Source organism: Prionailurus viverrinus, chromosome B4 (genome assembly GCF_022837055.1).
Source record: "Prionailurus viverrinus isolate Anna chromosome B4, UM_Priviv_1.0, whole genome shotgun sequence".
Taxonomy (NCBI): domain Eukaryota; kingdom Metazoa; phylum Chordata; class Mammalia; order Carnivora; family Felidae; genus Prionailurus; species Prionailurus viverrinus.
Genome location: NC_062567.1, coordinates 84667979 through 84695553, shown reverse-complemented (window position 1 = coordinate 84695553; position 27575 = coordinate 84667979). Strand labels below are relative to the sequence as shown.

The 27575-nt window shown below is 41.8% G+C and overlaps 1 protein-coding gene and 1 long non-coding RNA gene across 10 annotated transcripts in view; one reads left to right on the top strand and one right to left on the bottom strand.

Annotated features, from left to right (window-relative positions):
- The window catches only part of LOC125169856 (uncharacterized), a 53923-nt gene extending 36252 nt beyond the window's left edge, over nt 1-17671 (bottom strand). Inside the window, exon 1 of the long non-coding RNA XR_007153814.1 lies at nt 17459-17671. This is a non-coding gene — a long non-coding RNA (uncharacterized LOC125169856). The remainder of the gene's footprint in view (nt 1-17458) is intronic.
- TAFA2 (TAFA chemokine like family member 2) overlaps nt 1-27575 on the top strand; it is a 549986-nt gene that overhangs the window by 456740 nt on the left and 65671 nt on the right. The gene's annotated exons all lie outside the window — the stretch shown is intronic.

Here is a 27575-nt window from a genome sequence, read left to right as displayed (position 1 = left end):
CTTTGTGTTGTCTGATTGCAGAGGCTAAGACTTCCAATACTATGTTGAATAACAGTGGTAAAAGTGGACATCTCTGTCTTGTTCCTGACCTTAGGGGGAAAGCTGTCAGTTTTTCCCCATTGAGGATGGTATTAGTGTTGGGTCATTCATATATGGCTTTTATGATCTCAAGGTATGCTCCTTCTATCCCTACTTTCTTGAGGGTTTTTATCAAGAAGTTATGCTGCATTTTGTCAAATGCTTTCTCTGCATCTATTGAGAGGATCATATGGTTCTTGTCCTTTCTTTTATTGATGTGATGAATCACGTTAATTGTTAATTGTTAATATTGAACCAGCCCTGCATCCCAGGTATAAATCCCAGTTGATCATGGTGAATAATTTTTTTTAATGTATTGTTGGAGCCTGTTGGCTAATATCTTGTTGAGTATTTACATCCATGTTCATCAGGGAAATTGGTCTATAGTTCTCCTTTTTAGTGGGGTCTCTGTCTGGTTTTGGAATCAAGGTAATGCTGGCTTCATAGAAAGAGGTTGGGAGTTGAGTTCCGGCAAGATGGCGGCTTAGGAGGACGCTGGGCTCACCGCACGTCCTGCTGATCACTTCGATTCCATCTACACCTGCCTAAATAACCCAGAAAACCGCCAGAGGATTAGCAGAACGGAGTCGCCGGAGCCAAAAGCAGACGAAAGGCCCACGGAAGAGGGTAGGAAGGGCGGCGAGGCGGTGCGCGCTCCACGGACTGGCGGGAGGGAGCCGGGGCGGAGGGGCAGCTCGCCGGCCAAGCAGAGCCCCCGAGTCTGGCTTGCAAAAGCGGAGGGGCCTGACGGACTGTGTTCCCACAACAAGCGCGACTTAGTGTCTGGGAGGTCATAAGTTAACAGCTCTGCTCGGAGAGCGGGAAGGCTGGAGGACAAAGGGAGGGAGAGCTGATGAGCCCCCTGACAACAGAGCTCAGTTTGGTGGGGAACAAAGGCGCTCGCCAGCGCCATCTCCCCCGCCCATCCCCCAGCCGAAATCCCAAAGGGAACTGGTTCCTGCCAGGGAACTTGCTCGCTCCCACAAACACCCAACTCTGCGCTTCGGCGGAGCCAAACCTCCGGCAGCGGATCTGACTCCCTCCCGCTGCCACAGGGCCCCTCCTGAAGTGGATCACCTAAGGAGAAGCGATCTAAGCCTGCCCCTCCTGCCCCCGAGCACCTTGCCTACCCACCCCAGCTAATACGCCAGATCCCCAGCATCACAATCCTGGCAGGGTGCAAGTAGCCCAGACGAGCCACACCACCCCACAGTGAATCCCGCCCCTAGGAGAGGGGAAGAGAAGGCACACACCAGTCTGACTGTGGCCCCAGTGGTGGGCTGGGGGCAGACATCAGGTCTGACTGCGGCCCCACCCACCAACTCCAGTTATACACCACAGCACAGGGGAAGTGCCCTGCAGGTCCTCACCACGCCAGGGACTATCCAAGATGACCAAGCGGAAGAACTCCCCTCAGAAGAATCTCCAGGAAATAACAACAGCTAATGAGCTGATCAAAAAGGACTTAAATAACATAACAGAAAGTGAATTTAGAATAATAGTCATAAAATTAATCGCTGGGCTTGAAAACAGTATACAGGACAGCAGAGAATCTCTTGCTACAGAGATCAAGGGACTAAGGAACAGTCACGAGGAGCTGAAAAACGCTTTAAACGAAATGCATAACAAAATGGAAACCACCACAGCTCGGCTTGAAGAGGCAGAGGAGAGAATAGGTGAACTAGAAGATAAAGTTATGGAAAAAGAGGAAGCTGAGAAAAAGAGAGATAAAAAAATCCAGGAGTATGAGGGGAAAATTAGAGAATTAAGTGATACACTAAAAAGAAATAATATACGCATAATTGGTATCCCAGAGGAGGAAGAGAGAGGGAAAGGTGCTGAAGGTACTTGAAGAAATAATAGCTGAGAACTTCCCTGAACTGGGGAAGGAAAAAGGCATTGAAATCCAAGAGGCACAGAGAACTCCCTTCAGACGTAACTTGAATCGATCTTCTGCACGACATATCATAGTGAAACTGGCAAAATACAAGGATAAAGAGAAAATTCTGAAAGCAGCAAGGGGTAAACGTGCCCTCACATATAAAGGGAGACCTATAAGACTCGTGACTGATCTCTCTATTGAAACTTGGCAGGCCAGAAAGAATTGGCACGAGATTTTCAGGGTGCTAGACAGAAAAAATATGCAGCCGAGAATCCTTTATCCAGCAAGTCTGTCATTTAGAATAGAAGGAGAGATAAAGGTCTTCCCAAACAAACAAAAACTGAAGGAATTTGTCACCACTAAACCAGCCCTACAAGAGATCCTAAGGGGGACCCTGTGAGACAAAGTCCCAGAGACATCACTATAAGCATAAAACATACAGACATCACAATGACTCTAAACCCGTATCTTTCTATAATAACACTGAATGTAAATGGATTAAATGCGCCAACCAAAAGACATAGGGTATCAGAATGGATAAAAAAACAAGACTCATCTATTTGCTGTCTACAAGAGACTCATTTTAGACCTGAGGACACCTTTAGATTGAGAGTGAGGGGATGGAGAACTATTTATCATGCGACTGGAAGCCAAAAGAAAGCGGGAGTAGCCATACTTATATCAGACAAACTAGACTTTAAATTAAAGGCTGTAACAAGAGATGAAGAAGGACATTATATAATAGTTACAGGGTCTATCCATCAGGAAGAGCTAACAATTGTAAATGTCTATGCGCCGAATACCGGAGCCCCCAAATATATAAAACAATTACTCATAAACATAAGCAACCTTATTGATAAGAATGTGGTAATTGCAGGGGACTTTAATACACCACTTACAGAAATGGATAGATCATCTAGACACACGGTCAATAAAGAAACGAGGGCCCTGAATGAGACATTGGATCAGATGGACTTGACAGATATATTTAGAACTCTGCATCCCAAAGCAACAGAATATACTTTCTTCTCGAGTGCACATGGAACATTCTCCAAGATAGATCATATACTGGGTCACAAAACAGCCATTCATAAGTTTACAAGAATTGAAATTATACCATGCTTACTTTCAGACCACAATGCTATGAAGCTTGAAATCAACCACAGAAAAAAGTCTGGAAAACCTCCAAAAGCATGGAGGTTAAAGAACACCCTACTAACGAATGAGTGGGTCAACCAGGCAATTAGAGAAGAAATTAAAAAATATATGGAAACAAACGAAAATGAAAATACAACAATCCAAACGCTTTGGGACGCAGCAAAGGCAGTCCTGAGAGGAAAATACATTGCAATCCAGGCCTATCTCAAGAAACAAGAAAAATCCCAAATACAAAATCTAACAGCACACCTAAAGGAACTAGAAGCAGAACAGCAAAGGCAGCCTAAGCCCAGCAGAAGAAGAGAAATAATAAAGATCAGGGCAGAAATAAACAATATAGAATCTAAAAAAACTGTGGAGCAGATCAACGAAACCAAGAGTTGGTTTCTTGAAAAAATAAACAAAATTGACAAACCTCTAGCCAGGCTTCTCAAAAAGAAAAGGGAGATGACCCAAATAGATAAAATCATGAATGAAAATGGAATTATTACAACCACCCCTCAGAGATACAAACAATTATCAGGGAATACTATGAAAAATTATATGCCAACAAATTGGACAACCTGGAAGAAATGGACAAATTCCTGAACACCCACACTCTTCCAAAACTCAATCAGGAGGAAATAGAAAGCTTGAACAGACCCATAACCAGTGAAGAAATTGAATCGGTTATCAAAAATCTCCCAACAAATAAGAGTCCAGGACCAGATGGCTTCCCAGGGGAGTTCTACCAGACGTTTAAAGCAGAGATAATACCTATCCTTCTCAAGCTATTCCAAGAAATAGAAAGGGAAGGAAAACTCCCAGACTCATTCTATGAAGCCAGTATTACTTTGATTCCTAAACCAGACAGAGACCCAGTAAAAAAAGAGAACTACAGGCCAATATCCCTGATGAATATGGATGCAAAAATTCTCAATAAGGTACTAGCAAATCGAATTCAACGGCATATAAAAAGAATTATTCACCATGATCAAGTGGGATTCATTCCTGGGATGCAGGGCTGGTTCAACATTCGCAAATCAATCAACGTGATACATCACATTAACAAAAAAAAAGAGAAGAACCATATGATCCTGTCAATCGATGCAGAAAAGGCCTTCGACAAAATCCAGCACCCTTTCTTAATAAAAACCCTTGAGAAAGTCGGGATAGAAGGAACATACTTAAATATCATAAAAGCCATTTATGAAAAGCCCACAGCCAACATCATCCTCAACGGGGAAAAACTGAGAGCTTTTTCCCTGAGATCAGGAACACGACAAGGATGCCCACTCTCACTGTTGCTGTTTAACATAGTGCTGGAAGTTCTAGCATCAGCAATCAGACAACAAAAGGAAATCAAAGGCATCAAAATTGGCAAAGATGAAGTTAAGCTTTCACTTTTTGCAGATGACATGATATTATACATGGAAAATCCGATAGACTCCACCAAAAGTCTGCTAGAACTGATACATGAATTCAGCAAAGTTGCAGGATACAAAATCAATGTACAGAAATCAGTTGCATTCTTATACACTAACAATGAAGCAACAGAAAGACAAATAAAGAAACTGATCCCATTCACAATTGCACCAAGAAGCATAAAATACCTAGGAATAAATCTAACCAAAGATGTAAAGGATCTGTATGCTGAAAACTATAGAAAGCTTATGAAGGAAATTGAAGAAGATTTAAAGAAATGGAAAGACATTCCCTGCTCATGGATTGGAAAAATAAATATTGTCAAAATGTCAATACTACCCAAAGCTATCTACACATTCAATGCAATCCCAATCAAAATTGCACCAGCATTCTTCTCAAAACTAGAACAAGCAATCCTAAAATTCATATGGAACCACAAAAGGCCCCGAATAGCCAAAGGAATTTTGAAGAAGAAGACCAAAGCAGGAGGCATCACAATCCCAGACTTTAGCCTCTACTACAAAGCTGTCATCATCAAGACAGCATGGTATTGGCACCAAAACAGACACATAGACCAATGGAATAGAATAGAAACCCCAGAACTAGACCCACAAACGTATGGCCAACTCATCTTTGACAAAGCAGGAAAGAACATCCAATGGAAAAAAGACAGCCTCTTTAACAAATGGTGCTGGGAGAACTGGACAGCAACATGCAGAAGGTTGAAACTAGACCACTTTCTCACACCATTCACAAGCATAAACTCAAAATGGATAAAGGACCTAAATGTGAGACAGTAAACCATCAAAACCTTAGAGGAAAAAGCAGGAAAAGACCTTTCTGACCTCAGCCGTAGCAATCTCTTACTCGACACATCCCCAAAGGCAAGGGAATTAAAAGCAAAAGTGAATTACTGGGACCTTATGAAGATAAAAAGCTTCTGCACAGCAAAGGAAACAACCAACAAAACTAAAAGGCAACCAATGGAATGGGAAAAGATATTCGCAAATGACATATCGGACAAAGGGCTAGTATCCAAAATCTATAAAGAGCTCACCAAACTCCACACCCAAAAAACAAATAACCCAGTGAAGAAATGGGCAGAAAACATGAATAGACACTTCTCTAAAGAAGACATCCGGATGGCCAACAGGCACATGAAAAGATGCTCAACGTCGCTCCTTATCAGGGAAATACAAATCAAAACCACACTCAGGTATCACCTCACACCAGTCAGAGTGGCCAAAATGAACAAATCAGGAGACTATAGATGCTGGAGAGGATGTGGAGAAACGGGAACCCTCTTGCACTGTTGGTGGGAATGCAAATTGGTGCAGCCGCTCTGGAAAGCAGTGTGGAGGTTCCTCAGAAAATTAAAAATAGACCTACCCTATGACCCAGCAATAGCACTGCTAGGAATTTATCCAAGGGATACAGGAGCGCTGATGCATAGGGCCACTTGTACCCCAATGTTTATAGCAGCACTCTCAACAATAGCCAAATTATGGAAAGAGCCTAAATGTCCATCAACTGATGAATGGATAAAGAAATTGTGGTTTATATACACAATGGAGTACTACGTGGCAATGAGAAAAAATGAAATATGGCCTTTTGTAGCAACGTGGATGGAACTGGAGAGTGTGATGCTAAGTGAAATAAGCCATACAGAGAAAGACAGATACCATATGGTTTCACTCTTATGTGGATCCTGAGAAACTTAACAGGAACCCATGGGGGAGGGGAAGGAAAAAAAAAAAAAAGAGGTTAGAATAGGAGAGCCAAAGCATAAGAGACTTAAAAACTGAGAACAAACTGAGGGTTGATGGGGGGTGGGAGGGAGGAGAGGGTGGGTGATGGGTATTGAGGAGGGCACCTTTTGGGATGAGCACTGGGTGTTGTATGAAAACCAATTTGTCAATAAATTTCATAAAAAAAAAAAGAAACAATGTTGAAATAAATATATTTTGTTTGCTTCTCCAAAAAAAAAAAAAAAAAAAAAGAAAGAGGTTGGGAGTTTTCCTTCCATTTCTGTTTTTTGGAACAGCTTCAAGAGAATAGGTGTTAGCTCTTTCTTAAATGTTTCGTAGATTTCCCCTGGAAAGCCATCTGGCCCTGCATTCTTGTTTTTTGGGAGATTTTTGATTACTAATTCGATTTCCTTACTGGTTATCGGTCTGTTAAAATTTTCTATTTCTTCCTGTTCCAGTTTTGGTAGTGTATATGTTTATAAGAATTTTTCCATTTCTTCTAGATTGCCCATTTTATTGGCATATAATTGCTCATAAAACATTTTCAGTTTCTAATTGTTTGTTGCTCATATATATAAGTACAACTTATTTTTGTATATTAACGTTATACTCTGTAACCTGATTAAACTCACTCAGTTCTAGTATCTTTTTTCTAGATTCCAGAGGGTTTTCTACATAGGTGATCATATTGTCAGCAAATAGTTTTATTTATTCCATTCCATTCTGGATGCCTTTTATTTCTTTATCTTGTCTGATTGAACTATCCAGAACTTCTAGTAAAATGTTCAGTAGAAATGATGAAAATGGGACATCTTTGTCTTGCTACTGATTTTAGAGAGAAAATAATTAATCTTTCACAGTTAAGTATGACAGTTGTAGGTTTTCCATAAATATTCTTTATCAAGGATAGGAAGTTGTCTTCTATTCATAATTTGTTGTGAGATTTTATTATGGATACTGGATTTTGTTAAATGCTTGTTCTGTATTTATTGAAATCATTTTTTTAGTTTATTAATATGGCAGATTTTTATTTTTCAAATGTTAAACCACGAATTCCTAAGATAAACCCCACTTTATCACTCTATATTATAATTTTTATATATTGTTAGATTTTTTTTTTTTACTAAAATTTTATTTAGAATTCTTGGATCTGTGTTCATGAAGAATAGTTTGTGTGTATGTATGTGTGTGTTGTTTTTTTTTTTATAGCTTTCTGTCCTTTTTTATAATGTTTTTACTGGCTTTGTTATCAGGGTAATGAAGGCCTCATAGAATGAGTTGAGAAGTAGTCCCCCTCTTCAGTTTTCTGAAAGAGTTTTGGAAGAATTGGTATTATTTCTTCCTTAAATGTTTTGTAGAATTAATAAGTAAAGCCATCCAGTCATAGAGTTCTCATGGGAAGGTGGTTCATTAAAAATTTAGTTTCTTTGACAGATATGGGCTATTTGGGTTATTCAGTTTTTCTTTTTAATTTTTTTTAATGTTTATTTATTTTTGAGACAGAGAAAGAGCATGAACGGGGGAGGGTCAGGAGAGAGGGAGACACAGAATCTGAAACAGGCTTCAGGCTCTGAGCGGTCAGCACAGAGCCTGACTCGGGGCTCAAACTCACGGACCGCGAGATCATGACCTGAGCCGAAGTCGGACACTCAACCGACTGAGCCACCCAGGTGCCCCATGTTCAGTTTTTCTTGAGTAAGGTTTGGCAGTTGGTATTTTTTAAGGAGTTTGTCAATTTCATATAAATTGTTAAAATTATTGGTATGAAGTTAATATCTTTATTTTTCCCTTTTTAATATCTATAAAAACAATAGTGTTCTCATTTCTCTCGTTCTTGTTTTGGGTAATTTTTTCCCCCCTCACATTTGTTCCTGATAGCCCAGGGTGGAAGATTATAAATCTTATCAAACTGCTCAGAGAATTAGCTCTTGGTTTTATTGATACGTTCTATTGTTTTTATATTTTCTAGTTCACTAATTTTAATTCTAATCTTTATTATTTCCTTTCTTTTGCTTACTTTGGTCTTAATTTTCCTTTCTTATTGTTCCTTAACGTGGAAGCTAAGTTCATTGATTTGAGATCCTTATTCTTTTGTAATATAGGTGCTTAGTGTTATAAGTTTCCCAGCATCCCATAAAATTTGATAGATTATGTTTTGTTTTAATTTAAAATTCAGTAAAAAACAAGTTTTATTTTCTCTTTTGATATTTTCTTTGACTCATGAGTTATTTAGAAATGTATTTTTTTCAAATAAATTTGGGTAATTCTAGATAGCTCTCTAATGTTGACTTCTAATTTAATTCAGTTGTGACCAGAAAATTTGCTTGTATTATTTGATTTTTTTCAATTGAATTTTTTTTACTGAGATATAATTGTCAGATAACATTATATTATTTCTAGATAAACAACATAATGATTTGATATTTATAGATTGTGCAATGATCATCACAAAGAGCCCAAGTTAACTTTCATTGCTATACGATTATAATCTTTTTCTTTGTGATGAGAACTTTTGTGTATGTGTATGTGTGTTGAGAACTTTTAAGATTTACTTTCTTAGTGACTTTAAAATTTTCAATAGAAAATAGGCCACTCAGGTGCCTCAGTCCGTTGAGATCTGACGTCAGCTCAGGTCATGATCTCATGGTTGGTGAGTTCTATCCCTGCATCAGGCTCGCTGCTGTCAGCACAGACCTCACTTCGGATCCTCTGTCCCCCTCATTCTCTGCCCCTCCTCTACTCATGCACTACCAAAAACAAACATTTAAAAAATACGTGCAATAGAGTATTATTAACTATACTAACAAATCTGATTAAAAAGTGAGCTGCGGATCCAAATAGACGTTTTTCCAAAGAAGACATACAGGAGGGCAATAGGTATGTGAAAAAGATGCTCAACATCACTACTCACCAGAGAAATGCACATTAAGACCATAACGAGATACTACCTTAAACACGTGTTACAGTAACTTATCAAAAAGATAAGAGATAAAAGGTATTGCAGAGGATGTAGAGAGATGGGGAGACCCTTGTGCACTGTTGATGGGAATGTAAATTGGTACAGAAACTCTGGCAAAAAAAAGTATGGAGGTTCCTTAAAAATTTTAAAAATAGAACTACCCTACAACCCAGTAATTCCACTTCTGGGTATTTATATGAAGAAAATGAAAACACTAACTTAAAAATATATATGCACTCCATGTTTATTGCAGCATTATTTATAATAGCCACAATATGGAAACGACCTTAGTTTTATTAATGGATGAATAGATAAAGCAAATGTGGTATATATGTAGAAAAATGCAATATTATTTAGCCATAAAAAAGAGAATGAAATTTTGCCATTTGTGACAACGTGGGTGGATCTTGAGGGTATTATTCTAAGTGAAATAAGTCAGACAGAGAAAGACAAATACCATATGATTTTGTTTGTAGGTGGAATCTAAAAACAAAACAAAAAGCTCATATATACAGAGAACAGATTGGTGTTGTTTTTAAAGACAGTTTTTTCTAGAGCAGTTTTATGTTTACTGCAAACCGAGAGAGAGATAGAGGAATTTCCATATACTCACTGCCCCCACACTTGCATAGCCTCTCCTATTATCAACATTCCCCAGAATGGTACTTTTCCACCAAGGTTAAATCTACATTGACACATCATAATCATCCAAAGTCCCTAGTGTACCTTAGGGTTCTCTCTTTGTTTTGTACATTTTCTGAATTGGGGCAAATATATAATTGTTAGGGTCAGGCGTAAGGCAGGGTAAAGATAAGAGTCAGAGGCTAAAAAATTTTAGCAGTCAAAAGCTTTATCGGGAACTAAGGTCTCGGACGAGGTTCCGTGACTCAGGGAGAGAGAAAGAGAGAGGAGTCAGGGAAGTCGCGCCCAGGTGTGGTGGGGTGGGGTTTTTAAGCTGCAGCGGTTCTGGGTTTAGGTCTGGGCGGGCCTTTTTCAGGTCAGGTCGTGCTGTCACTCAGTGGCCAATTTGTTCTGGCACGCTACTAGGGGCTTTTCGTTGGGTTGCGCTGGCAAGATGGCCATCCCCTCCACTGTGGTTCCAAGGACATCCTAACATTCCAATCTCTTATTGGTGATAATGGGCGACGGATCTGATCTGGCTGCTTCCTGTGGGTGTAAGGGCGACGTTATGGTATGTGGGGTCTGAGGTTGGAATGCGGGAATATGGCCAGACCACCATCTGGTGAAATGCAACCTGGGAAACTTCATGAATTTGTTTTCATATGAAATGGAGAAAACAAGTTAAGAGCATAAGTATTATACAGATAGCAACTAGTGGGGTGACTATGGGGAGGAGCCAAGTTAGGAGGGGGGTTAGGGGGTCTGAGGATCCTGGGCAGGCGAATAGAGTTTTTTGGATTTCCTTTAGGTGTTCTATATTGGTTTCGACTAAGCCTGATTCATTGAGGTAGTAGCAACATTCCTCTCTCAGGAATAAACATGTTCCCCCTTTTTCTGCTGACAAGAGATCTAGGGCCCATCGGTTTTGTAGAGTGACCTGTGCTAGGGAGTTGATCTGCCTTTGTAAGGCGGATAGGGAGGTTGCTGAGGCTTCTATCTGCCTGTCTGACAGATCCTTGGAGGAGCTAATGGAGTGTATTAGGGAGCTGGTCCCCACCCCAGCGGCCAATAGGGAGGTGGCCGGGGATAGTCCGACCATTAGTGGGAGGAAAACGGCTCGTTTTTGGAGACAGAGTTTGAGGAGTTGATGGAGTTCTTCCTGTCTGTATAGGGTGAGTTGGGGGATGATGGTGACTGGGAGGCAGATAGAGGCGTTTTGGTACTTGTTTATAAGCTGTGCCATTACACCAATAGAATCCCCCTGGGAGGGGGAGGGATTGTGGCTAGGCATAGGCAAGGGGGAGGGGCAAGTTGGGGAGGCATGAGAAGAGTAGCATGTCGGGTGAGATGTGTTGTATTGAGGGGTCTCAGTGAGGATGGGAACCTGTAGGAAGATTTGACTTCTGGGGTGATTGATGGAGTTAGTGGCATTGGGAAAGGGGGTGGGTAATGGGACGGCTATTACTGGATCCTGCTGGAGGGATGTGCAAAGAAAGCAGTGTGACAGGTTAGTTAAGCCTGAGTGATTAAGCAGGATCGCTCCTTGTCTGATTAGTGTAAGCCATGAGAAGGGATGTTGTGTGGGGGTGTTTGTAGTTGGGTGTTGAGCTGGTTTTCTTGGTCTGTGATTGTTTGGGTAAGATCGTTAAGGTTAGAGAGGGAAGGAGCCATTGAGGGTTCCTAGGATCGATAGATGGTTAAAGAGGAGACGGGGTTAGAGTGATGGCCGTTCTGATACAGTTTGCCCCTTGTTCCAGTTTGCCAGCAGATATCCCATGGATCGGGGATAGTAAGGGTAAAGTTGCCATTTCTCAAGCAGAAGCGGCCCGTCTTTGTTCCTGTGAAACAGTATTGGTTGAGCCAGTGTATGTTACAATAGTAATAGGGGCATCTCCCATATTGGAGGGGAGGTTTGGGAGCATTTGTTGTCGGTTTGGTCATATAAAAAGCAAATGGCGGGGTCATATAAAAAGCAAATGTGCAGAGGCTCAGAGTGTGTTGAAGGAGGGAAATTTAAAGGTAACTTGATTTTGGCACCCAACAAGGGGGCAAGGGGTAGAGGATATGATAGAGGTGTGTCCATTAAAAGTTTCGGATAGATAAAAAATCCACCTATAGGAGGGCTGTGAGGGTATAAGGGGGAAGATGTTAACGAGGAGTAACAGGGGGAGTATCATCATGATATATAAGTATGGTTAGCAAAAAGGTAAAGAAGGAGATTTCAGCAAGGGAGAAATCAGAGAGAGTTCCCTGAAGCCAACAGTCAGAGACCCAGGAGAGGAATGAGGGGAAGGTGGTAGGGTCGGATGGGTGGGAGAGTTGTAGCTCATGTAGTATCGTGATTGTGAAGGTGGAGAACCGAGGGGAAGGGTCAGTCATGAAGGGGTTTGTCCAGTTAGTTTGAGGGTGAGGGGGCCAGTTGGTTGGGAGGTCCACGACTCTTCTGGTATGGGGAGTAAAGGGGGGGCCGCTTGAGGTTGGAGGTGTGAACCCACGGGGTGTGGCCCAATAATTTAGCAGCCGTGGGGTTTGTGAGTATGACCATGTAGGGACCCTTCCATCGGGGGGCAAGGGTTGGTTTTTGTCTTACTCGAAGGAGTACTGAGTCTCCTGGGTTTACAGATACTGGGGGAAAGGAGAGATTGGTGGGAGCTGGTAGAATGAGGTCAGCGTGCTGTCGGATCAGGTGGCAGAGCAGGCTAAGGTAAGGAAGATAGGCAGCCAAAGGAGGAGGATCTTTTGGTATGGGTTGGGGTAGCAGGAAGGGTCGCCCGTATAGGAGTTCAAATGGGCTGAGGCCTGTGGGTCCTCGGGGAGCGGCTCAGAGTCAGGTGAGTGCTATAGGCAGGAGTTGAGGCCAAGAAAGCTGAGCCTCTATGGAGAGTTTAGTGAGATGGTCTTTTATGAGGCCATTGGCCGTTTCAACCTTACCTGAAGATTGGGGGTGGTATGGTATGTGGTTTCCAAGTAATGCCTAAAGCTTTGGAGACCTGTTGGGTGGCTGCTGAGATGAAAGCAGGCCCATTGTCAGAGTGTATCCTTCTTGGTAGACCAAAGCGAGGGATGATGTCCTTGAGTAGGATCTCAGCCACTGTGGAGGCCCCTTCAGATGAGGTGGGGAAGGCTTCTATCCACCCTGTAAAGGTGTCACTTATAGTAAGGAGATACCATAATTTTTTGTGTTTTGGCGTGTGAGTAAAATCTATTCGCCAGTCTTTGCCTGGGAGATGGCCCCACATCTGGTAAGTGGGGCCTGGGTGCCTAATTCCTCCTTGGGGGATGACTGCGGTGCATGTGGTGGATTGTTGGTGTGTTTTGGTGATCAGTTGTTGTAGGTGGGGATGGTACATAATGGGCTCAAGGAAGTAGAAGGTGGCCTCCAGCCCACTGTGTAGAGTTTTGTGGATTTTTGTTAGTAGGGAAGGGGCTAGGTTATTTGGGAGGGCCAGTCGGGGGCCTAACATGGTCCAGCCTGCATTGGTATGGGCATCGGGATGGGCCATGTATTGTTTTTGTTCATCTGGGGTGTAGTCGGGAGTTGTATCGTCGGTGAGGATGCCCATAGGAACTGGGTTGAGAGAGAGCTGTTTTTCTGGCGGTGTTGTCAGCCTTGTGATTTCCTATAGCTATCTCTGTGGTTAGGGGTTGGTGGCCTTTGCAATGGACAATGGCCACCTCTTGTGGGAGTTTGAGGGCCTCAAGGAGTTTTGTGATGAGTGGCCTGTTGATGATGGGGGTACCCTTTGTCGTGAGGAATCCTCTTTCTTCCCATAAGTGGGAGTGTGTATGTGCAATAAGGAAAGCGTATTTTGAGTCTGTGTATATTGTGACTCTCTTATTTTTGGACAATTGGAGAGCCCTAGCGAGAGCTGTGAGTTCAGCCTTTTGGGATGTGGTTCCCGTGGGTAGTGTCTGGGCCTCTAGGGTTTGGTTTAATGTAACTACAGCGTACGCTGCTCGTCGGTGGCCTTGGGAGTCAACTAGTGAGCTACCATCTATAAATAGGGTGAGACTGGGGGAAGTGAGAGGAAGGTCTTTTAAGTTAGATGGAGGTTTGGAGAGAATGTCTATGAGTTCAGTGCAGGAGTGGAAGGGTGGCTGTGAAGTGTCTTTGGGGTCAATTTGTGGGAGTAGGGTGGCAGGATTGAGTCTGGGGGAGAGTTGGAGAGATATTTCAGGATTTTCAATAAAGAGCAGGTGGAACAATTGTGTGCGTGATGGGGAGAGGAGCGCCAAGGCCTTATGTGTAAGGAGATCAGATGGATGGTGCAATGAGAGTACCGTTAGGGGGCAGTGTAGGGTAAGTTTGAGTGCCTCTTTGGTTAGGGTGGCAGCCGATGTAAGTGCTCTGAGGCAGGGTTGCCACCCCTTGATAGTAGGGTCCAGTTGTTTAGAGAGGTAGGTGACAGCTTGTAACTTGGGGCCACATGGTTGGGCTAGGAGTCCTGTTGCAATTCCAGCCCTTTCATCTGTGTATAAGACAAAAGGCTTTGAAACATTGGGGAGGGAAAGGACTTGTTGAGTGACTAGAGATGTGACCAGCTGTTGGAAGGCCCTTGCTACCGATCCCGGGCTGGAGAGTGGGCCTTGAGGGGTTTCTTTAGCTGCTTTGTATAGGGGGGCTGCGTGTACAGCAAAGCTAGGGATCCAGTGCCTGAAGAAGCCCACTAAACCCAGGAAGGAGAGAATTTTGTCTGCATTAGTAGGTGGGGACAGGGTCTGGAGGGCTTGGAGATGGTCTTGGGTTAGGGCCTTGGTGGTAGGTGTGAGTGAGACTCCCAGGAATGTGACTGTGCTAGTACAGATTTGGGCTTTGTGTGGGGAGACTCGATACCCCAGGTTAGCCAGGAAGTTTAGGATATGGATTGTATCTTGTTTGGTGTGGTTGAAAGAGGTTCCACATAGTAGAAGGTCATCTACGTATTGTAGTAGAGTACAGTGACTAGAGAGTAGGGCTTTGAGGAGATCCCTGGCCAAGGCTTGCCCAAAGAGATGGGGACTATCACAGAACCCCTGGGGAAGTACCGTCCATGTGAGTTGGCAGGCCAAAGAGGTGACTGGATTTTGCCATGTGAAGGCAAAGAGGAATTGGGATTCAGGATGTAGGGGAATAGTGAAAAAGGCATCTTTGAGATCAAACACTGTAAAATGGGTTGTGGACGGGGGAATTTGGGAGAGGAGGGTGTATGGGTTGAGCACTACTGGGTGGATAGGGCTTACTGCTTCATTGATTATTCGGAGGTCTTGTACTAGTCTCTGTGAGCCATTAGGCTTTTTTACAGGCAAGATCGGGATGTTGCAGGAGGAGTGACATGGGATTAGGAGGCCTTCCTTGAGTAGGCGATCGATGATGGGCTTTAAGCCTAGTCAGTGGGTGTGGGAAATTGGGTATTGGGGTCTAGACAGGAATTGCAATGGATTTTTGAGTCTAATGAGGACAGGTTGGTGGTGGGTGGCGATTGTCGGGGTGGACATATCCCATATGATTGGGTTTACTGGGAGGTCTGCGTGTGGGTTAAGGTTGTGGTCTGTGTTGTCTGTGATAAGTCAGTAGGAGATGAATGGGGGAGGGAGAGGGGCAGATAGCTGGTAGGTGTATAGAGGCTCCTAATTTATTGAGGATGTCTCAGCCCAACAGGGGGACGGGGCAGGTGGGGATGACTAGGAAGGAGTGGGAGAAGTGGAAGCCATCCAGGCAGCAGGTGAGTACCGGTGCATGGGGAAATGGAGGGGGTGCCATTTATGCCCATGACCAAAACGGAGGCCGGCGTGGTGGGGCCGGAATAGCTTGGCAGGATGGAATAGGTAGCTCCCGTGTCCAACAGAAAGGAGATGGATTTACCGGCTACCTGGAGTTTTACCCTGGGCTCAGCGTGGGTCACCGGAGTTACTGAGTCTGGGCCTCGTCAGTCATCATCCTCCATCTCCAGCAGTTGGAAGGCAGAGTCCAATCGGGGTGAAGCTTGCCATGTGGAGGCGTTACAAGTCTGTCATCCCTTGGGTTAGGACAATTGGATTTCCAATGGCCCATTTGTTGGCACAATGGGCATGGACTAGTAGGCTTTTTGGGATGGGGACACTGATGAGACCAATGGCCTTCTTGGCCACATTTAAAGCAAGGCCCCGGAGGGGGCCGTGGTCCAGAGGGCTTTATTGTGGCTGGCCTCAGGGCAGCTACCAAGGCTTGGGTCTGTAATTGTACCTTTTGTTGGAGACGGGCCTATCGCCATTGTTCTTGAGCTTCCTCTCGGCCATTAAAAACTTTAAAAGCCATCTTTACCAGGTCGGCCATAGGGGTTTGAGGACCATCTTTGGCCTTTTTTTAGTTTTTTTTGAATATCAGGGGCAGATTGGGATATAAAATAGGTGGCCAATACTGTGGCCCTGGCGGGGGTGGTAGGGTCTAGTCTGGTATACTGGGTAAGTGCCTCTGTGAACCAGCTAAGGAAGGCTGCAGGGTTTTCATTGGGGTCCTGTATTATTTCTTGAAGTTTGTTAAAATTTACTGATTTGTTTGAGGTTGCCCTCATGCCTGCTAGTAGGCACTGGATCATCTGGTCCTGGTGCCAGTGACCATTGCCTGCATGTTGGTAATTCCAATCGGGGTTGGCCATGGGGACAGCATTGGCCCCTACAGGCATAGTGGGGTCGGTCATGTGGGTTTGGTCTGCATGTTCTCTGGCTGTGGCCTGGATGCGCTCCCTCTCCTCAGGGGTGAGGCTAGAGGTGAGGATTACATGGATGTCATGCCATGTGAGACTGTAGGCTTGGGCAAGGTATTGGAATTCCTTAATGTATTGGGTGGGGTCAGCCGAGAATGACCCTAGCTGCTTTTCAATGGCGGATAAGTCTTGGAGGGAGAAGGGGACGTGAACGCGAACCAGGCCTTCAGGTCCTGCCACCTCACGGAGAAGTAAGATGGCTGCTGGGGTCTGTTCGCTGGGAGGGGCCTGAGCACGAGTTGGGGATGATATGGGAGGCGAGGGCGGGACGGCTGGGGGTTGGGAGTACGGAAGGGAGCGAGGACAGGTGGGCAGTGTGGCTAGATCCTCTAATGGGTTGGAGATCGGGGAAGTTGGTGAGGTGGGGTTGTCGGGGGTGGGGTTGTGGGTGGGCAAGGAGCATGCATGCAGAGGGGCAGGAGGAACATAGGTTGGGGCAAGACCTGAGGTCCCAAAAGGCCATGACGTGGGGTATTTCTCCCCATTTTCCCCACCGATGGCAGATATTGTCCAGATCGGTTAAGATTTGGTATTGTAAAGACCCCTCGGGTGGCCATTGAGAATCATTATCTAATTTGTACTGAGGCCAGACTACGGTGCAAAGGCGGATGAGTCGGTTAGGACAAAGTTCTCCTTGTAAGCCCAGGAGCTGGAAGTTTTTTAACAGACATTGGAGGGGGGTAAGAGATCAAGGCAGTTTAGACTCGTTGGCGTGGCAGTTTAGACCCATTGGCGTGGCAGGGCGAGGTGCCCCTCACGCTGCAATAAGGGGCCTATTGGCGTGTGGGCCTTGCGGCGTGCGGAGGAAAGGAGACTGACTTGTGAGACATCTCTCGTGGGTGTCAGCCATAGTTGGAGGAGGGAAGGAGGGGTCTGTCCTACTTACTGGCTCCTGTAGGCGCTTGGGAGTAGGGTGGTTGGCGGCTGGCTTGGCGAGGAGGGAGCTCAGACAAGGGAGGCGAGCTACTACCTCCCCCGGGTTTCGGCACCAAATGTTAGGGTCAGGCGTAAGGCAGGGTAAAGATAAGAGTCAGAGGCTAAAAAAATTTTAGCAGTCAAAGGCTTTATCGGGAACTAAGGTCTGGGGCGAGGTTCTGTGACTCAGAGAGAGAGAGAGAGAGAGAGAGAGAGAGAGAGAGAGAGAGAGAGAGAGGAGTCAGGGAAGTCGCGCCCAGGTGTGGTGGGGTGGGGTTTTTAAGCTGCAGCGGTTCCGGGTTTAGGTCCAGGTGGGCCTTTTTCGCGTCAGGTCGTGCTGTCACCCAGTGATTGGTTGACCTCCATTCTGGCACGCTACTAGGGGCTTTTCGTTGGGTTGTGCTGGCAAGATGGCCGTCCCCTCCACTGTGGTTCCAAGGACATCCTAACAATAATGACATATGTTTGATATATTTTTAGTTAAAAACATGTTTTATTTTCCTTTTTGATATCTTTTTTTTTTAATGTTTTAAAATATTTATTTATTTATTAGAAAGAGAGAGAGGAGAGAGAACAAGCAGAGGAGGGGCAGAGAGAGAGGGAGACACAGAATCTAAAGCAGGCTCCAGGCTTTGGGCTGTCAGCTCAAAGCCCAAGCAGGATGCAAACCCAGGAACCATGAGATAATGACCCGAGCTGAAGTTGGACACTTAACCAACTAAGCCACCCAGGCGCCCCTTTTGATGTCTTCTTTGACCCATGAGTTATTTAAAGGGTGTTACTTTGTTTCCAAATATTTGGGCAATTTTTAGATAGCTCTGTAGTTGACTTCTAATTCCATTCCATGTGGCCAGATAACATGCTTTCTGTAACTTGATCGTTATATCCTATTGATGAGCTGATCTCTTTATCCATTAGTATTCTTTTTTAAATCCCTGTTAATAGTCTCTGCCCTGAAGTCAACATTATTTGGAATTAATAGTCACAACCAAGTTTTTAGTGTAGTATTTGCATAGTGTCTCTTTTTCTATCCTTTTGTTTTGACCTATTTATGTCTTCATTATTTATAGTTGATTTCTTATAGGCAGGAAATAGTTGTGTCTTGTGGTTTTACCTAATCTCATCATCTTTGCCTCTCAGAGCATTCAGACTACTTTATTTAATGTAGATTATTTGTATGTTTAAGTTTAAATCACTGATCTTGTTCTTTGTTTTCTTCTATCTGCTCTTCATTCCTTTTTTTCCTCACTTCTCTTGGATTAAGTTTTACAATTCTAGCATATCTTATTTGGTTTGTTAATTGTAACTTTCTTATAGTTCTTATTTTGCTTTAGAGTATACAGTACACATCTTTAAGGTAACAGTCTATCTGACAGTAATATTATGCTGCTTCATGTACAGTTTAAAATCTTATAGTAATGTACTTCTATTTCTCCCTCTTTGGTCTGTGTGCTATTGTTGTTATATATTTTACTCCTTCATTTGTTGTATACACCTCAAACCACACTATTATTATTTTTGCTTTAGAAGTCAACTATCTTTTTAAGAGAATTGAATTATCAGAAAAAATTACATATTTTCCACATAATACCACATCCAGGATTCTTATTCCTTGGTATAGATCCATTTTTCCACTGGGTATCATTTTCCTTATGTCTAAAGGACTTCCTTTAACATTTCTTGTGGTGTAGGTCTGCTGGTGATGAATTATTCTAATAGTTTTATGTCAAATGATGTGTGTATTCTGCCTTCAGTTTTAAAAGATATTTTTGTTGGGTATAGAATTATGGTGTACAGTTTTTGTCTTTCAGCTGTGAAAAGATGTTGTGCCACTACTTCTCATTTGCATTATTTCTAGTGTGAAATCTGCTAATATCCTCATCTTTGTTCCTTTGTACCTAATGAGACTTTTTCCTCTGGCAACGTTTTTCATTTTGTAAGAATATATTCCTTAATGCAGTTTTTTCATATTTCTTGTGCTTGGTGTTTGGTGAACTTTTTGGATCTGTGAGTTTATATATACTTTTATCAACTTTGGGGGATTTTTATCCATTAGTTCTTATAAATGTTGTAATATTTTTTTCTATCTCCCAACCTCTCTCTCCTTTCTTTCAGAAACTGCAATTAAATATACTTTATACCCACATACTTTACACCTACAACTCCTAGTCCTGTGTGGTCTCTGGCAACTGTTTCTTTGAATCCTTTTGAGTATTTCCCTTGCTTCGGAGAATTTTCTCAGAAGCATGTGGTATCAGTACTCTGCTGAATATTCAAGTTCTCTCTCTGTATAGCTGTCCTCTCTGGTAAACTGCTCTGTGAACTCTAGCTACTTTTTCTCACAACTGTGTCTCCTTAACTCTGGGCATCATGGCATCAGCTAGGCCCCATCTGGGCTTCTCCTCCCTAGTTTTGTTTTGTTGTGTTTTTTAGTTTAATAATTCATCCTATATGTGATTCTCATAGGGATCAAACTATTCTTAGAATGGGAATTTGTTTCCTTTGAAGAAAGCATGAAACTAATTCTTTGGTCACCTAAAAATTTTAAAGTAACTTTAATTATGACACAATTAGTATAGGGCTTATAACAAATATCTGGCCATTTAATAAATGAATCATTTCAAATTATATAAAAGTAAGATTTGGTATCTGAAGACCTGAGCTTCAGTCCCGGCTCTATCATTTATAAATGATATGACCTTGAACAAGTTGCTAAACCTCTCTGATCCTCAGTTTCCAAAAGTGTAAGGTGACAGCTTTCCCTGCTGATATGTAGTTATGAAGTTTATATGAGATAAGTTATATGAGAAATAAGATAAGAAATGTATTTTGCACTTTTGGACTCTTCCTAACGTTAATATTTGGGTTTTTAGAGTATCAGTTGAGGAAAAGGATCTCATATAGATCACAATATGCAAAAAAAATACTCATTGCAAATAAATTACATATGAGTAACTATTGCAGAAGCTTACAGATGAAAGTAAACCTTATGCATGCTTTTATCTCAGTGCTACAACAACACATTTTGGCAATATGACATATATAGCTTCTAACTTGAAAAGTATCTTTAAGACTTCAATCCTCTTATAAACATATATTTTGGTAAAGCACTTTTTTCCTGTTTTGTGCTCAATTTTTAATTTTCTCACATGTCCAATATCTCTTCTTTATTATTGATAATTATATCTTATTTCCAATATTTCTTATATAGGATTTTGAGAGGAGCCGTGTGTGTGTGTGTCTGTGTGTGTGTGTGTGTGGCATTGATTTTTTGCCTGTATCTGTGTCAATATGTTAGAGTCAATAAACAATATAATACAAACTTGCTCATATACTAAAAGTGCGGACATATTATAGTCCTAATTCTTACACAAAGTTCAAGGCATAATTGATACTTCACGGAATGCAAAATGGCATGAGAGGTGCACTTTTATATTTACAGTTATTATTCCATTGCCAACAAGTAGAAGTAATCTTGGCTTTTGTAGCATAGAAAAACTACACTATAGTAAAATGTTCATTTCCTTTGATTCTTTCCTTAAGAGTCAGAAAATGAAATTAAACAAGGAAAGATAAAAGTAAATAATTAAAAATGAGGGCATTTAAGAAAGACTAAATACATAAAGCTTCCCTTGTACATAACATAAATTTGAAATACAATTTTTTGAAAAATGGGGGGAGATATTTTAAGACATATTGAAGTCCCCATTTAGTTTGATTAGAGTTAGGGATACATTCAAACCTAATTTTGTTCTTTTGACAACAAAAAATTCTTGAACACTGCATACTTATATCTGTAACATATTCTCTCCCCCTGTACTGGACTGTGAGAAATTCTCTCCATAAACTCTCTTCCCAAACTGTGGTTTGGAACCACTTCCAGTAGGGTAACATTCTGCCAGTGAAACTCGAGGGTTCTTCTCACTTCTGGTCTTTTTGCAGTTGTGGAGTGATGGTGGGGGTCCAGAGCTGATGACCAAGAAAGAATTCTTGAGACATTGGCACAAAAAGGTGATTTTATTAAAGCATGGGGGCAAGACCTGTGGGCAGAAAGAGTGACACTGGGGCTGTAAGGAATGACTGATTGTGCACTATGGAGTTGGGGGAGGTAGAGGCAGAAGAGAGGTTTCCATAAGGACTTTCATATGCTAAAGAGGACTCCTGACATAAGGATGCTTAGCTGTTGTCAAGCTCTGTTGTTTTTCCCTCTAGCAAAGCATTAACATTAGGACAGTAGGGAGTTCCTAGAGAAATGTTATACTCTGCCTGTCTCAAGTATTTGTCAGTGGGCTGCAGGTTATAAAGAAATTTAGTTTTATCTACATTTTCTTCTTGTTCCCCACATCACTATGGAGGGTAGGGTGACGTTAGGGCTCCAGGAAACTGAGTCTACAGGTTTCTGGAGATAGCCTTTTTTTCTTGTAAATCATTAAAACAGTTGCAAACTGATGGAGACTGTGTCCTGCAGGACTGTGATCTCTATCAGTTAACCATTTGTTTTTCCCTTTCCTTTGTTCTTAGGCACTAGGAGTGCCTGAGGAATATCACACATATCCCACCTTGGGGGATAGGGAGTGTGAGGGGGTGTTAGCTTTTCCTTTGCCCTCAGCTTGTCTTTGGCTCCTTCATCAATCTGAGACACTATGAGGACCAGAGAAGAGTCCTGCCTCACCCCTTTTTGAGGGGACTTCTTTTATAGCACTTAATATACTTGACAGTTCTTTGTTATGTTGATCACTCTTTGAGCAAGAAAAATTACCTCTCAGGCCTTCCCCAGTCACCTAAGCTTCATGACTTAAAGTGGGAGGCAGTCTCTGTTGTGCACTGAATGCTTGTGTCCTCCTTCCCTCCCTTCCTCCCCCAGATTCATAGATTGAAGTTCCTTGCCCTCAAAGTGATGGTATTAGGAGAGAGAGGTAATTAGATCATGAGTGCAGGGCCCAGATGAATGGGATCAGTGCTCATATTGTAAGAGACTGAAGATAGATGACCTCTCTCTCTCAGCCTTGCGAGTACATAGTGAGACGGCAGCTGTCTACAAGCAGGGCAGTGAGCTCTCACCAGACACCAGATCTGTCTCCAGAACTGTGAGAAAACAAGTGTACATTGTCTAAGCCACCCAGTCTATTATATTTTTGTCATAGCAGACCAAACTAAGACATCCTCCTGGACCTCTTACTCAGTATCCTCTTCTCTCTACACTTTTCATATTTTTCTCTATAGAGTGGGCTTATTTCCAAATTACCTAAAAGAATTAGATTATGACCTTTCCTTCTTTCCTATTTTACATCTCTTTTGCAGAAAAGGTCTCAGTCTCACGGGAGGAAGCATGACTATCCAAACAAACTTTGATGACAAAAGTATGTTGTTTTCATAAAGTAGCCATGCTGTTTTTATGCCTTTGGCTTCCATTTAGTTTTCCACTTATACGTGATGTAAAGTGGATTGTCTTGAGTTATTTTAAGAAAAATACCAATATATTAATCTCCTCTGACTAAATGAACTGTTAATACAAGCCTTGAAATGGAACATTAGGCTATATAAATACTTAAAAGGCATACCTCTTACCTTCCTTAGTGGCAATGAATTTTCTTTAGAAAATCTAATGTTGAATTTTGCAGTTTTTAGTGAGGTCTTTCTTGTTGATTTTGTCTTGGGACTTAAGTCCCAATTAGTCATATTTAAAATAATTTACAATATTAACCATCTATTCCTTTACTAGTTTAAAGAGCAGAGCCTCTTGCCCACTTCCTTTCCGAAGTTGCTTTCTGTTCATGAAGTAATTAATATCATGTCTGGGACAGGAAGTGGAGAACACCTGGTTGGCTTCTTGTCTGGCATATGCTTAGTGTTCATTAATTTTAAGTCAATAGGTTTTTATTGAGCATGTACTTTGTGCCAAATGCAAGAAATGTCTGTCTCAGAGGAAGCCAGTTCTTACCATAGAATCTGATAACTGCCTCAGCGCATTGGGGGTACAAAAGAGGAGTTGTCACAAGCTCTTAATTTTATTACCAGAAATAAACTTGATTCTGTCATGTATAATTAGGGATGTGAAATCAAAGCTTATTCACAGGAACTTGTCTTAATCAAAATAGGGAGGCATTATTCAACAATTCTCTGTAAAATGAATACTAATTTCTGTATTCCTTATAATATCCTTTTCTGGGTTTGTTTTCACATTTCTGATTGATCTTTCCTGGGCTCCAAGCACTTCAGACTTCCTTGCCTGGGGCTGTCCATCAGGTAGTTAATGATCTGTAAGCAGTATTTTATATAAGTAGTTTTCAAACGACTTACTGACCCTTTGATGTGATAGTATGTTGAAAACTCAATATGTAAAGTAATTTAACATAAATTCTCCAAAAATAAATGTTTTCCTGAAGCTTTAAGATTAAATTCTAAAACTTCCAGGAAAAAAAATTGTATGTCAGCTGTGCTCTTCATTATGAGACAATGAAAGAACTCTTTGGAATGTTCTTAGGGGAAGTAGGTTTCAAGTCTTTGCTAAATATCTTAAATAGGAAATAAATATATTTGCTTCACCTAAACTCATAAATACTGTGTCACATACAATGGCAACTTTACTTAAAACCTCTTCTAAAGAGTCTCTTGAATTACAGAGGAGTTTAAAACCTGATTAAATAACGAAAGATGGAGAAATCTTTGCAAGGTTTTTTTGTTTGTTTGTTTGTTTGTTTTTAGGCCTATAATTTAAGCTTATACCTTTGGGTGGAAACATTTACATGAAAATGTTGACGTTTTCAGTAGTCATTTACACTATTATGTCTAACACAACATTCCCCTTCTTCTCAAATTCCCCATTTCCTAAGGGATATCCCAGTTCAGGAGGTATGAGAAAAAAAACACCTAGAAGAATTTTATGAGCTTTACTGGTTGGTGATGGCATGAAATCTCATAAATTTCTATTTTTTACTTCTTTTATAAGCAACTCTTCCTGCACAGAAGTAAAAATTGCTGGTCTTCCTGATTTTTAATTGTAATTATTATTATGTTAGCTCAATTATTTTGTCGATTGTAGGTTATTTCATAAATCTATTGAGTTTTTTGTATCAATATATAATTGTGTTACAATATTTTTCCCTAAAAGTTTTATTAATGACTTTATACATATATACATATATATACATATATATATACACATATATGTGTGTGTATATATATATATGTGTGTGTGTGTATATATATATATATATATATATATATAGTTTATTTCTAATGTTATTGCTAAGGGCTTTTTTTTTCAATATAGCAATAAATGGAATGGAGGGATTTTGGTAATTTTTGCCTTGTCCGAGGCTATGGTGGTGCGTGTGTGTGTGCGCGTGCACACACGTGCATACACACGCTAATTTGACGCATGCTATAGAAAGAAAAGTGAAGAAACAATGTCAGATTTCAAGTACAGTGATATTCTAAAATCGAAGCTACTTTACAAGAAGTCAGAAGTGTTTAATAAAACAAACCCTGAACATCTTCATTAATCAAACCAAGTGTGGCTGCCTGTGTGTGCAGCTGCATGGCAAAAATACCTCAGCCCCCAACTTCTTTTTATCCTAAACCAGTTGGAGGTTGATGAGGCAGACTCTAGGCGAAGCTGTAAATCCTGTGAAATTTCTTTGCCCTCATTTTTTCTGCCTTTTTTCCTCCTCTGCACCACCAGCCCCCTGTCTTTCTATTCTTCTCAGGCTTCCTGCCCCTTAATCCAAACAGGAAAGGCTCTCATAATGACCCATTTATACCTATTGATTGGCTGATTACACCACTACTGAAATGCCTTCACACTGAAGCATTACCTCAACCAGCCTTTTATCTCTGATTGTAGGAGAGGCTGATTCTTTGTTAGAAAAATTTTGTTTTCCTCTGCAAACTGGTGAGGAGATTGTTTTTGGAGAGTAAGGTAGGAGGAGGCCCTTTGGAGCCCCTGAAATCACAGTTGTTCTAGTCAAGCAAATTTAATTTAGAGTTTATGATGTTTTCAGCTGTCCGAGCAGATGCTCTACAGTAAGCCCTATAGAAGAAAAATTGTATTGGACACTTGTTTAAAAGTGGCAAGGAAGACTTTATTCAAGACTATGGCAAAAGGGTGGAAAGAATGAACTCAAAAAAAGGCAGGGGGATTTTTAAATAGTGGGGTGAATTGGTGGAAGAGTATTCAAGGACAATTTGGGGAGACTGGTCAATGTGATTATCTGGGGCCATCTGTGTCTGCTAATTGGTGAATATCAAAGTTAGCCTCCTAACCTGTCACAGAGACTGGGAGACAGAAGCTCTGTCTTCCTTGATGGTTGCATTTCAAAGGAATGTCTCCAGGGTCCTTGAGAAAGATATTCTTGGGTTATAAAATGGGCAAAAGTCTGGGAAAAGATTTACATTTCAAAGAGGCAGAGAAAGAATCTACAAGTGCATATTTTCTAAAGTAAGTTTTGTAAGAAAAGGGAGGTCAGAGATATACAGTTTGGGCAAAGCCTGTCTCAGGTTCAGTCAGGCTGAGGAGAACCCTAAGATCATCTTGGCCATCCACTTTCCACACTCTTCCCCTTTCTAACGCCACCTACAAGCTCTCCAGCCTGCTGAAGAACATTATAAAATGTTTGGTTCTTACGGGCATTGACTGTAGTTGACCTGATATCCCTGTATTATTAGTTTCTTGCATTTATGATACATACTCTGCTCTCACAGAGGTAGGTGTGTTAGCATTTATCCTACCTCAACCTTATGTGCCTTCTCTCCCAATTTTAATCTAATTTCTGCCATTTGTTCCATATGCCCTCTGGCTTGGAATCACATACATTATGTTCTGGGATACTTGACATTGTTTTCGTTTGCATTTAATGATTTTACATATCGTAACTTTCTGTATTTGATGTCCTGAAACACACCTCTGAACACAATGTTATTTATACCTCCAGTTATAAGGTTTTGTCTAAAATTGACATAGTACTGGGCTGCATGCCTTCGTGAATAGAGATGTTATCATATTGGGGGTTAATATCTGTAGTCACAAAACAAAGGAAAAGAAGATGTCATAGATGCAGACCAAGAGGAAACCACCTATGTTGTATCTGGGAGGCTTCACACCCAGCCAATATAATCTAGGCTTTTCAGAGAAAACGTGTGGCTGAGTTTTCAGAGTGTAAAAATCCCTATGCCCATGTAGGAAAACCTGTTCCCTACCAATTGACTTTAGTCTCTTCTATGATGAGGGAGTGTGGGGCAAGCTGAGGGCAAAGTACAGGCTAACGGCATTCCCCCTACCCCTCACCCTCCAGGTGGAATATGTGTGATATTCCTCAGATACTCCTGGCTACCCAAGAACAAAGGAAAGGGGTTTAAGTGCTTGCCTGGTGATGTGGGGAACCAAGGTAAATGAAAAATTAAATTCCCTTTCTGCCTACAGCCCATTGACAAGTCCTTGAAACTGGCAGAGTGACCTCCTTCCAGGAGCTCAGCTGCTTCACTGATGACACTTGGCTAGGGGCCAAAGAGAATCTTAGCTTAACATTATCCCAACCCCCAGGATCCTGTAAGTCTACTTTAATATATAAAACTTCCTTTGGAAACTTCCTTTATCTGAACTCCCCCAAGATACATGCTGGCAATCATACTCCAAGTTTATGGCCTCTGATACAGATCTGAAGGGTCTCATGACTAAGGTTTTACTAAATGATAATAAATGGTGTTTTCCTAACAACAGCTACCCCCTCAAGGTCTTGGAAACCTTGCTTTCAAAATTCCCTGAAGACCTACTCTATCCCTAACCCCCTCCCAAACTGAGTGCATGTAATCAGTTACCCGTCATAACCCCAGTGCAGCTCTTTCTGCCCACGGGTCCTGTCCCTATGCTTTAATAAAATTACCTTTTTGCACCAAAGACATCTTCAAAAATTCTTTCTTGGCCGTCAGCTCCAAACCCCGCACCATCACCCCAAAACTTCATCACTAGGATTTTAGTCTCCCCTGCCCCCAACCCCAATGCGAGACTTCATAGGACATAATGACCCAGATCAGCACATTTTCAAAAGCCTGGTTATTTAGGCTAGAATAACACCATAGTTAGCAAGGGC